The following is a 14,106-nucleotide window of genomic DNA, read 5'->3' as shown; positions in this document are numbered from 1 at the left end:
CTGGAATCTTCCCACAGCAATAAGAATAGCAAAATGTACTCATTTCTTAAAACTTATTGCTTCCACCCTAACTAACTGATGATAGTTAGATGGATGGATGGATGGATGGATGGATGGATGGATGGATGGATGGATGGATGGATGGATGGAAGGACAGACAGACAGACAAACAGACGGACAGACAACCTTGACATTTTTTGCATGCTCACATTTGTGAACCTGTTGGGAAGGTAAGTGAATCCCACCGCTGAGTCCAAGGGACTCGCAGGAGTCTTCTCCAGCACCATAGTTCAAAGGCCTCAATTTTTTGGCGCTCAGCGTTCCTTATGGCCCAATGTCTAGCCTCCCCTAAAGCACTACTGCCACCAACATGAATAAAAAATATTAACAAAAATTAAAACAGAGTGCCCTACTAAGGAAGACCAAACTCTTTGTGTTCAACAACTGGGGCATGGATGGAGGCTTCTGCAGGCTTATAACTTCAGTTAATTTATTTATAAGTCTGCTATAAGAAGAAATTGAGCCAGAGGAAATTGCTGTAAATAAGCACTTAAGTTGTTGTAAATAAACACAGCTTAACCCTGTGGTGCCTTACCTTGTTCATGTTTCCTGATAAAGGTTATCTCAGTATTGAATAGCATGCAGAATAATACTTTTCAACCATGGTTTCATAATTAAGTCCATAAAGTAAATTTCTAGCTACTAGGGACAGAGGAAAGGACCTGAGATGGGATTCATTTATTAAATACTTACGATAGCAAATATGGATTTCTTATATGGCTTTCATGAAAGCAAATTTGTATTCCCCAATGTGCCAGCAAGGAACAAGAAGCTGTTGCTTTACTTTTCTTTTTGTCTTTTAAGGTTTTTTTAAAGACCCAAAATATGTATTATGAGTCAGTCAGTCAATTAAAGGACTTTCTAAAAAGTCCAATGTATGTTAAAGTAACTCGTACTGAGTACTAAAAAGCAGAGACATCACCCTGCCAACAAACGTGCCAATAGTCAAGGCTATGGTTTTCCCAGTTGCAATATATGGCTGTGAAAGTTGGACCATAAGAAAGGCTGAGCACCAAAGAATTGAGGCCTTTGAACTATGGTGATGGAGAAGACTCCTGCAAGTCGCTTGGACTGCAAGGCGATCAAACTGGTCAGTCCTAGAGGAGATCACTCCTGAGTGTTCCTTAGAAGGCCAGATCCTGAAGATGAAACTCAAATACTTTGATCACCTAATGAGAAGGAAGGACTCACTGGAGAAGAGTCTAATGCTGGGAAAGATTGAGGACAAAAGAAGAATGGAATGACAGAGAATGAGGTGACTGGACACAGAAGCAGTAGGCATGAGCTTTAAAGGGACTCCAGGGGATGGTAGAGGACAGGAAGGCCTGGAGGAACGTTGTCCATGGGGTCATGATGGGTCGGATTATGTTGTGCACAAGACTGAATGATTACCTAAAGAAAGTATCATAAAATTGTTCCTGGAAGCTGCAGTATATAGGTATGATCAAGATAGTCAGGGACGTGCGGTCAGGGGAGGCAGGGGAGGCAGAGCCTCACCACTCCATCATGAAAAGAAAAAAAAAGGAAAAGGGAAAAGGCACTGAGGAGTCTCGGGCAATGGGACCACGTGTGCAGGACAGAGGGAGGTGCAGGAGGCTCCTCTAGCCTCAGCCTCCTTCCTGCACACGTGGTCCCTTTCCCTGCCCTATGTCGGGTTCTGACGCTGGAGCTCATGGTTCCAGGGCGAATGCGTATGCGCGAGTGGCTCCCTTCTTTGCACTGAGCAACGGCAGGTTTACGGGAAGTTGCTCGCAAAAGAGGAAAGTGCGACAGACTTTTCGGACTGGCGGCTACCGTTTCCCTGCCAGCTCGCTCGCGAAAGGACCCTGGAAACCGAGTCGTGGCCGGCGCCTTGTTAAGAATTGCGCTGCTGAAAGAGACAGAGAGAAAAAGCAGATGTATTTTTTTTACAATTATTATTTTGTGATACGATATTGAACGTAGCACTTAGAAGGCCATGGCTGATTCCAAGAAAACTAAGGGGGTCAGATTTGATTAATCTTCGGTTAGGATGGGGACCCAGGAAATCCTAGGCGGGGAATGGGACCACGTGTGCAGGAGGGAGGCTGAGGCAGCCTCAGCCTCCTGCACATGTAGTCCCATTCCCCACCTTCCTAATGACATCACCAGCCTCACCAGCCATAAACCTCACCGCACGTCACTGAAGATAGTATCCACATATCAAAAATGTACATAAAATCAAAGCAGTGGAGATGCATAGTGTTTTCAAATGTACTGTAATAGAAAGCCACTTACTGCGGAGCAAACTCCTTTGCCTTTAATGGGGGCATCTTAGGCCAATGCATTTGCCAGAAACGATTTTATTTTGATGTGCAAGAGATTCAGCCTTCCTCCAGATAATTTCACATCTTAGTTCATGTTAAAAAGAGGGAGGGGGGAGACTTTGAGCTCACTTAAGCATGCATTTATCTTCCATTGCTAGAATGATAATCCAAGCATAAATTTCTGGCATGTTTGGCTACTAGGGAATACTGGTAACCGAAAAGTTGTTACAAAATGCACTATTTGCTTTTCAATGTACTTCATTTCCAGAGGTGGGGAAATAAGAAGCTAGGAGATCTCAGTAATTATTCAATTAATAGTTGCTATTTCAACAAGGGAATCTGATTTATGAGCAATGCTTCTTCAAGATGTTGCTTTAATTTGACATAGAAGCCTTGTCCCCCTCCCCAAACTCAGTTGTTTAATTAAATATAAACCTTCCTCTAACTTTTCAATAGTTTCCCTCTTGCAAAATTACTACTGGACTCACATGACTTGAGACAATGCAGAAAACAACATGGTTGTGAAAGTTTGTCCATACTGAATGACCAATCCATAATGTACTAATTGAATGACCACTTAAAATCATGAAATCTCTACTAAATTTGGTTAACAGAGAAGTTCATGTCTATATTATTTATTTTTGGTGCCCAAATCAGCTGTCTGAGTTTCTGAACTAGACATTTTCTAGGTTTTGATATGTTTATACTGTAAATACTAACTTTGACTGCGGATTTTTGGAAATGAAAGAATTTGTCCAGAATAATGGAAGCCATCACATTCTTAGTTTTATGAGGTTTACTGCCCTGAGTCATTTGTTGAGATGGGAAGCTATAGAAATCAAAATAAAATAAAATAAGTAATGCTTCTTTAAAACATATGTTCTTACAATGTTTTATACTTACTAGGTTCTGGGAGAAAGTACTTGATTATATAAATATAGTTCTATGACCAAAATTGGTAGAGGGGACACAGTGGTTCAGTGGCTAAGATGCTGAGCTTCTCAATTAGAAGGTCGGCAGTTCAGCAGTTCGAATCCCTAGTGCCACATAACAGAGTGAGGTCCAGTTACTTGTCCCGGGTTCTACCAACCTAGCAATTCAAGAGCATGTAAAAAATACAAGTAGAAAAATAGGGACCACCTTGAAGGGAAGGTAACAGTGCTCAGTGCACCTTCAGCATTTAGTCATGCAGGCCACATGACCATGGAGATGTCTTCGGACAGTACTGGCTCTTCAGCTTAAAAATGGAGATGAGCACTGCTCCCTAGAGTCAGAAACGACTAGCACACATGTGCAGGGGAACCTTTACCTTTACCATGAAGGGCTTTGAAGCTAACAACCAACACCTTGGAATGCACCTGGAAAAATGCCTGCTACCATACACCTCATACAATAGTGGTGTTACATGTGTTAACTTTCTGACATTGCTCCACAAGACTGGGGTAACAGCAGAAAAGTCACATTTCCATTCACCATACCTTTAGCTTCATGAAAGATAGGGATATGCATCCCACTTTAATGATTTTAGGAAAAAAGATATACCTGGAGCAGATGATATTGGGTAAATATGTATGTATGCTATCTTGAGTTCCAGAGAGGTCTTAAGGTTTTCTGATGCACAGATTCTTATCTATTTGATTTATTGACTTATGTATAGAAGTTGACATCGCAGGATAAACAAATGTTAAAAAGAGGCACATGAACAAATAAATGGAAAGTTATGCCTTCCGTGGAGCCACTTCAGTTGTATCAATAATATCCTTATCCAAGTTTCAGGAAGAGGAAAACAAGGTAAAGTCAAAGAAGCACCTAGGAATGTAACTCGGGAAGCCTCATGATTGATCCAAGTTTCAAGTAGCTGAGAATAAGAATTAAAGCACAGTTAAATACTTTGTGAAGCTCCAGCTGTTGTTAGCTTAACAACTTCCAGTTGCTTTAATCATGAAAGGTGACCTTGATGGGACTTAAAATTTAACAATCTGCACCCCTAGATTAACCACTCAAATTAATCCAGATGGCAGAAAATGGCCAAATATTTAGAATTACTTCCCTTTAACTATGCCTGCTTGTTATGGCATAGCACTAAAATGTTCTCTTTATCACAGTGTCCAAATTCAACCAAGTTATTTTAGTACCTAAGGCAGAAAATTCATCCTGTGCTTCTCCTCCTTTTTGACTGTAAAAATACCTTGCCTATGAACTAACTAACCATTTATTCTCTCTTTGTGCGTAGGTGCAGCCATAGCAAAACCCCTGGGCTTGCATGTAGGAATAAACTATTAAACAGATCAGTCTTGAAGATGGTTCAACTTGTTCAGCATACTAATTTGAAGCCTATTAAATAGTTAGGACAACTTACATTTCTGTAGAATTCTGGATAGTACTTGTGCCTCGGGACTACTCAGATTCTGTATCATCAGGTTTTATACAACTCTACTTGTATGAACTTCTGGGGCACTAAAGGTCAAGGTTCCCTCTTGTAACTCATGGCCATCATTATGTCTAAGCATGTAGGCAGAGATTTTGACTTTAGTCTTTTAGATTTATAGCTTCCTTTCTGAGAACCAAGATTTTTACATTCAACAATTCACAAAAGGTAATTTGGATGATTTATATCAATAGGAAGGTAAATCTGTTCTTCTTCTAAATAGCCAATTAAACAGAGATTAAGAAACCTACTTCTGTTTCAGCAGAGGAAAGCATTTTGCCAATCCTGTGCTTTGAAACTGACTGATTAAGCAGAAGATTTAATGACACAATGAAAATATTTAACAAATGAAAATGAATTTTGTCTGGAATGGAAAGCTATTAAATATGGTGGAAAATATGGTGGAAATAATTGTTTTCTCCAAGTTAATTTCTGAAATAACCACCAAGCTATCTCATACCTGTGGAGATGGAAAGGGAGATACTCTTCTTAATGTCATGGGTAAATCTTTGGGATGGGACAAGTGTCAAATCTGCTCAAAGAAAACAATAAAATAACTAAATATCTTTACAAAGCCCCTTTGATCCAACTTTCAACATCTACTTTTACTATCTCAGAGCATCAAACAAGAGTTTCACTAAATTGAGGGAGTTGAGTGGTTTAGAAACATGAAATATAAATAAATATATTTCTATCACTCGCCTTTTCTGAATGAAGATTGTATCCTTACATAGTTGAGAGCCCACTAAAGTAGTCAAAAAAAGCTCAAAGATTAAAAACAAATAGAAAAAAAATTCTCTATGCTGTAAGTATGTGTATATTTACATCTGTGTTACACTAGGATTCTAGCTTTTGTACAAATACATCTTGTGAGCCAGTAACATCCATTCCTAAATTATTCTATTTCACTATTCACAGTCACTCGTATATTAGTCACTTCCTGATTGGACTACTGCAATGCATTCAAGGGCTGATTCTGAAAAGCATTCAGAAATCCCAGCTGGTCAGGAATGTGAAGCCAAATGCAGTGTTGGATGCACCATAGATGTCAACATAACCTTACTCTCCATGAACTACATAGCTCCAAAGAGGCTTCTGGATGCCATTCAAGATGCTGGTTGTTATCTTTAAAACCCTGCGTGACATGAGGCCAGGTTTCTTATGGCATGCCTGTCCCTAATAGTTCCTCCCCATTCTACAAAGTCTGGCATCTGAAGTGGATAGGTTCATCCTTAAATGAGGCAATATTACCTGGTGGGACCTGGGGAGCAGACCTTATCTGTCATTGCACCTGTCCTATGGAGGAACTTCCCTCAGATATACAATTACAGTGTTATTGGTCTTTCAGAAGGCCATGAGTCTCTAGCTCTTTCCCTAGGTATTGGAGCCAGGCTGTTAATTTGGCAGCTTCAGCATGGATATGTGGTGTTGGTGTTTTAATGAGAGGGCTTTCACCTTGTTTGTTTGATTTATTGCTGATGTTTTATATGGTATGCTTACCACTGAGGGTTCCATTGGATGGACAGTTTTATAAATAAATATTTTGTTTATAAATAAACAAAAACATAACCAAATCTTCTGGAGGCTATGATAATAAAACAGGCCCGCATATGCTAATGTGAACAAAATAAAGATACAATGGTAACATCTTCCTGATCTCTGTTCCATTTACTTTCTGTAATATATCTCTGAGAACATGTATCTCTGTTATTCAAAACCTTATGTGCATTTTAGAGGTCACGACAATGCAGAGTCATGATTGAAAAGCTAGTAGAAATTACAACTCTGTAAAGGAGAAGATTGGATGAGACTAGAAATGAATTCCAACCAAAACTGTCAAAGCTTTTATGAAAATGTTTTTAGAACTGGAGGTTTTCCATCCTTGGCTCTGGAGGAGTTGGATTTGCACTCTCCTGCTTGGAGCCAGCCACAGTTTGAGAATTCTCTTGGACTCACATCCCTGGCTTGAAGAACAATTGGCAGCTGCAGACCTTTGCATGCCTTCATCATGTGTAGCAATTGTACAGTTCCTGGATAATAAGAGGCTCTGTTTATTATGGCCATGTTTCAATTGCTCCCAGGGGAGCTGTACATTAAATTGTCCTTGAAGACTACGTAGAGGCTTAACCTTATCCAGAATGTAGCAGTACAGGAAGTGATGGGCACACCTTGATATGCCCATATGGCACTTCTGTTATGTGAGCTGTACTGGATTCTACTTCAGGGTGATATTTAAGGTGTCATCTATATAGGCATGGATAACATATGTTATTTGAGGGACCACCTATTTCCCATGGTGTATGCCCAGCTGATATGTACTAACAGCACTTTGTTAGTACATAACTTTGGGTCCCTTCAAAACAGTGCTGTCTTTTGGGACCAAGGAAGCACTCCTTCTCCATCATGGCATCTTCCTTCTGGAATGCAGTTCCCTCTAATATCCAGGTAGCTATGGAACACCCTGATGATCTGGCTTTTTCCCCAGACCTTTTAATAAAGTAGCTGGGACCCCCCTGGTGAGTTCTATTCTATTGGCTGGATTTGCCATGTGCTTTACTTCTTTTTTTTTTTTGGTTATGTTTTGGAATTGTGCTGTTTTTTCCCCTTTTGTTACATGGTGAACCCCTTGGAGTTGTTTGGAATTTAGGCAGTGTCTAAATAAATTATGAAATTCAATGTTCAATTAAATTAAATGCAATATCTTACATGACAAAAGCATTTCATTTGGGCTCATGGTAGGTTTTGCAGCAGCATTTGATGAATTCATTTCCTGCTTTAAAAGATGGTGAAAAACTGTTGAAGTCTATATTTCCATTGGTCTGAAATTTCTTTCTCCTACTCAAAGGTGTTTTGTTTTTCTCCCCCTTTCCTCCCCTCCTGTCTCTCTATTATTTTTTAACTCCTTTGATTGCTAATCATATATATAACCTTATAACTCTATACCCTGCATATAAATTTCACTGGCATTCTCTATTCCTGTGGGTTGGAGGAAAACAAAAGTGTTTTCTTTTCTTTATACTGAAATGAAAACAATTAAAACAGCATAAACATTAAGACAGCAATACCTCAGACATATATTTCTCCTATAGGTGACGGTAAAGGTTCCTCTCACACATATGTGCTAGTTGTTCCCAACTCTAGGTGGCAGTGATCATCTCTGTTTCAAAGCCAAAGTGCCAGCACTGTCCGAAGACATCTCCATGGTCATGTGGCTGGCATGACTAAATGCCGAAGGAACAGGAAACACTGTTACCTTCCCACCAAAGGTGGTCCCTATTTTTCTACTTGCATTTTTACATTTTTGGACTGCTACGTTGGCAGAAGCTGGGACAAGAAATGGGAGCTCACTCCATTACATGACGTTAAGGACCTTTCTGATCGACAAGCTCAGTGTTTTACCACTGAGTAGCAGCATCCCTATTTCTCCCATATTTATGCTCACATATGCCAGGTACAAAGGAAAATAATAGTGGCCGTTCCCAAGTTTCAAAAGAAATATTGAAAGAATTGATACCATTACAAAAAGGCACACAATATTTAACAAATAATGTGTAATTTAGAAAATTTTCCAAAGTCTCCTGAGACTTGTGTAATAACAACAGTGGAATACCCTTTCTTGAATATTACTTTCCAAATGCTTTGCCTCTGGTAGAACTATTTGACATTTAAATGGAAAATGTGGCATCTGCCTTTTTCTTTGAAGACTATTAGATGTCAATTTATATCTTACCATGAGTAATTCTGAATGAAAACTGTAACAGAAAAAGTGGTATTTAATTCCAGTAACCTTTGAATTTTCCACACATTATTACAAATCCAGCAGTGTTGAAACATGGAGATGAAGCTACATTAGAGAGACCACAAATGGTAATAACAATCCCTGGATGTGTTCAATGGGTGAAAATGACTTTTCTCTTGGGCAAAACAGCACAATCTATAATTCATTTAAAGGTGAATAGAATAATTAACTTCAATCATACGTTCATTCAGATATGCACCAAGTATACTCCTTTTGGATAGACAAGTAATGGAAATGGAAATGTCAACCTAAAAGTAATTTGGTGATTCTAATGTAGTTAGGATGATTGCCTTTCAATTTTACATCCTTGAGAAATAAAGTTTCTATAAAGTCATTTCAACATAATAAAGAGATAAATTAATGCTTGATTCTACAAAAACCCTGGTACCTTATGTCTAAAAAGCATCTCAAGGCTTGAATTACTGTTACAGACGATACTGAACTGGTGAGTTGAAACCAAACTAGATTTCATAGAAACATAATGTTCTAGAACATAAAATATTAAGTTTATTTAATATGAAGCCCAATGTTCCTAATACAGGAGAAAAGCTTTCCCTACTAGCCTATGTTTTAATATATGAAGAGTTAGATTCATTTAGAATGATCACTCTATAGTTTTTATATTTAGACAGTGGGCATGGCAGGGAAAGGATACTGTAAAATCTCCATTCCTACCCCACTCCAGGGGAAGGTTATTTCAAAATCCCCATTCCCTCCAGATCAGCTGGGACTCGAGAGACAGAGCATAAATGAGGCGGGGCCAGTCAGAGGTGGTATTTACTGGTTCTCCGAACTACTCAAATTTCCGCTACCGGTTCTCCCTAACTGGTCAGAAACTTCTGAATACCACCTCTGTAATGTTCCCCCATTCCTAGACACCTCTCAGATTTGGGAAACAGGCCCAGAATTCCCCAACTGCATGGACAGCAAGCATATATGTAGGGGATCAAGATACTAAAGGCTAACAACTCCATTTTCCTCAGATTTGAGGTTGTGGGGAAGGTAGACTCACTGATAGACGAAAGCATTGCTGGCAAGCATAAGATAAATTACAAACCAAGAACTGGGTTATGAAGTTCTCTCCCTAGCAATTATTGTTGGCATAAATTGGCTAAAATATCTCCCTATTTATTAGATATTTGAAGTCTAATTTCTGATGTTGCACTATTTCAGATGTTTCTTTCATGCTCATGATGCTGTTTTGAGTTTTTAATATCATCAATTTTCTTCAGCTTTTATTACCCTATTATACCCTGTTTCTGAAAAGTAGGCTATGTTGTTAAATAAGTCCATACAGAAATAAACTGATCTAATGGTAAGTATTGGAGAGCAGTATCAAATTTCCAGTTTTCCCTGTCTGTTCTTCCTACTAAAATATCGGAACTTGTCGGTGTCTCTGTGTATTAATTTCATTGATTTTAGCCTAAATTAAATGTATTCAAAAATGTTGTTAGAGTTTTAAAAGCTGTTCCTAGTTTATTTTGAAGACTTCAAAAATATTTTCTTCTTCAGAAAAATTACCAGTGCTTCCTGCCATCTTCAAACAGACTACATCATGCACCCAAATTTGATGATATAGGCAGATGACCTTATTTTATTTATTTCCCTTAATATAATATTAATGCTTCAAGCCCCCTCCCAAACCCCAATATTTACTACAGTTCCATGTCTTCAAAAGTTTTCAAACACACACACACACACACACACACACATACACACACTGATACTGATAAAATAGCCTGTTTTAGCATTCAAGAAGAGGAAGTCAAGCTATTCTCCAAAGCACCTGAAGGCAGGACAAGAAGCAATGGATGGAAACAAATCAGGGAGAGAAGCAACCTAGAATTAAGGAAAATGTTTTGACAATTAGAACAATTAATCGGTGGAATGACTTGCCTCCAGAAGTTGTGAATGCTCCAACTCTACAACACTAGCTTTAAAGGAGAGATTGGACAGCCATTTGTCTGAAATGCTATAGGGTTTCCTGTCTGATGAGTGGGTTGGATTAGAAGACCTCTAAGATCCCTTCCAAATGTTATGTTCTAAAAAGAACATACTTACCATGAACTCAAATTTAAAACGTCTAGCAATTAATCCTTCCCATTTTTAAAGGTTACCCATCACCAATTGGCATAGGAATCTTTAAATAAGATGCTAAAGTTCATTTCTATAGAAATGAACAAATCCCTTTGGATGCCACACTTCATAAAGTATCATTTTGGTATAGATTACATACTCTGTTTAGTTCTCATTTTGAAAGACTCTGATGACATTAATGATGTTGACATTTATCTTGCTTTCAATATGCTTCTACATTCCGAGTGACCTGCTACTGGACAACATCAAGTTATTTGTCAGACTCAATAAATGTCACCAGCACTGGGAGAGTGTGGTGTGCAGATGCCTTCATCAGCACTACAAAAATTGTTTAACATACAGTACATTCTACATTCAAAAGAACTAAAGTTTTCAAAGACATCAAACTCATATTGTGAAACAAATCAAATTGGATACAAATACAATGTTTTGCACACAATACAATTATTTCCAACTAATTAATCATTTTTCCTCCTATGTTTTTGGGATGGTATTATAAAATAATGCACCCAAGCTTCCAGAATCGAGATGTGTTTGGGAAATTCAGCAGTGTATAAGGTTGATGATGTTCTTTTGGGTTCATATGTAACCCAGCTATAGATGTCTAGCTTGAACTTCTAGACAAAGGAAAAGAGGTAAGTGTGAGAGTAAATAAACCCAATATGTTGATGTCCATGATGGCTGGAAATTATAGAAGCGAGATTTCCAATCTATCTTGAGAATATTGGCATGGTCCCAGGGGAAAAAAAGTATTACTTCATTTAACTGATCTTAATCCTCAACATAAAATAAGTTATCTGTGAGATCTTATGAGCCTTACCAGCTGATAAGCCTTACTAGAGAAGAAACAAAAAAAAATAAGCTAACTTTATTTTATTGTAAAGCTACATTAACAGATTATTTTAAATAGTTTTACTACCTAGACATCAATTGGGATATGAACCCTGCAGCAAGTGGAAGATCAAACTTATTCCTGATATGCTAGCTGATGAATTTCAAAATGTAGAGGAAGGAACTAGAAGGTCAGCTATTCTGGACTGAAGTCTCACTAACAGGGATGAAATAATAGATGGGGTTGAACTTGTGAGAACTTTGGGGTAGAGTGACCATGTCATACTGGAATTCAACATTATGCAACAGATTAATGTCTACGACTTTAAGAGAACTGACTACAACAAACTAAGAAAGAATAAGCAGGGGATCGTGGTCCAAAACGAAGAAATTTCTTCGGAAAGGCGAAAAGGGGAACCAGGTATCACACATCAGTCGCAGAAGAAGATCAAGGTATGTAAAAAGAGAAGTCACCTTCTGGTTGGTGATTCAATCGTAAGAGATGTTAATTTAGGAGAGGATACAGAGGTTTTAAAAGAGGTCAGGTGTCTGCCAGGTGCTACTGCCAGCAGAGACAAGAGGCGTATTCTTAAGATAGTCAAGAATGCAAGTAAGGACTGTGACGTTGATGCTATTATACATCTTGGCACTAATGATCTATCCCAGAAAGATGTACTTTCTGTGCAGAATGATTTCCAGAACTTGGGGTATGAACTTAATAGTATAGGTTGTAGGCTTATCTTTTCAGAGGTTTTACCTGTATATAAGGAACAAAAAGGGAAGGGCCAGCGTGTAGCAGAGTTTAATGTTTGGCTAAAGGAGTGGTGTAAAAGGGAAGGCTTTGGTTTTATTAGTCATGAAGCCTGTAGCTGGTCCAATGAAAAACTGTACAAAAGAGATGGGTTGCACCCATCCAAGAAAGGAACTGAGTTACTTGGCATTAAATTCACAGATTTTCTTGATAAACATTTAAACTGAAGAGCGGGGACAGAGAATTAATAGATACAGAACATCTCTGTCCCCAGCAAACTAAAATTCATAGGGTTATAAATGCATGTAACATAGATGTGTGTGGGGGTAAGATTATCACTCCTGCTGTCAAGCAAAACCAAGCATGTAATAGTGATTGTCATACCATGTGCATGAATCACACAAGTGGCAAGAAAATAGGGGCAGTCAGGCATAATACAGGTTATGTAGACAGTAAACACAAGGTCAATCAAAATGGACTCAAATGTCTATATACCAATGCACAGAGTATGAGGAATAAACAGGGAGAATTAGAAATTCAAGTAAAAGAGGGCAGATATGATATTATTGCCATTACAGAAACTTGGTGGGATGAAACTGACAAATGGAACATACAGCTAGAAGGATTTAAATTATTTAAAAGAAATAGACCAAATAAAAGAGGAGGTGGAGTTGCACTATATATAAGAAATAACTATGTCTCTACGGAAATAGAGCACAACAATAATGAGAACTATCTTGAATGCATTTGGGTCAATATTAAAGGTTGTGGGGAAAATGACATTGCCATAGGTCTATACTACAGGCCACCCAACCAAGCAGAGGAAGAAGATGAACTTTTTGCTAGTCAGCTAACTAAGGTATGTAGGAAGCACACCACAATAGTAATGGGAGATTTTAACTACCCTGACATCAACTGGGAAACAAACTCTGCACCAAGTGGAAGATCCAACAGGTTCCTAACAAACCTAGCAGACAACTTTGTTTTCCAAAAAGTAGAGAAGGAAACAAGGGGATCAGCCATACTGGACTTAATTCTCACTAACAGAGAGGAAATGATAGAAGGTGTTGAAGCCATAGGAACCCTGGGGGCAAGTGACCATGCAATATTGGAATTCAACATTATCCAAACACAAGTAGTAGAACAAAGTCAAACTAGAGTCTTGGACTTTAAGAAAGCTAATTTCAATAAACTTAGAGAGAGCTTGGGAAAAATTCCATGGATGAGAATCCTCGAGGGGAAAACAACTCAAGAAGCTTGGGAAATTTTGAAAAATGAGATTAGAAAAGCCCAGTCTAACACAATACCAATGAAGAAGAAAAACAACAGCTCCCAAAAGAAACCAGCATGGCTGCATAAACAACTATCTGACAAACTGAAAGACAAAAAAAGTAAGTATAAAAAGTGGAAGGAGGGGGACATAACTAAGGCAGAATATCAGCAAATAGCCCGAGCCTGTAAAGATGAAGTGAGGAAAGCTAAGGCTCACAATGAAGAAAGGCTTGCCACAAAAGTAAAAATTAACAAAAAAAGCTTCTTCCAACATGTTAAAAACAAGAAAAAAGTTAAGGAAACAATTGGTCCATTGCTAGGAGAAAGTGGCAAGAAGGTGACAAGCAACAGGGAGAAAGCAGAACTATTTAACTCATGTTTTGCATCTGTCTTTACACAAAGGGATAAAACACTCCAACCTATCAAAAGCAGCACCACAAAATTAGGAACACAAATTGAAATAGGGAAGAAAATGGTAAGTGAGCACCTGTCTACCCTAGATGAGTTCAAATCACCAGGACCGGATGGATTACACCCCAGAGTTCTGAAGGAACTAGCAGACAAGATCTCAGAACCACTGAAT

Source organism: Natrix helvetica (assembly GCF_964273705.1).
Source record: "Natrix helvetica genome assembly, chromosome: 1".
Taxonomy (NCBI): Eukaryota; Metazoa; Chordata; class Lepidosauria; order Squamata; family Natricidae; genus Natrix; species Natrix helvetica.
This window is presented reverse-complemented; position numbering follows the sequence as displayed.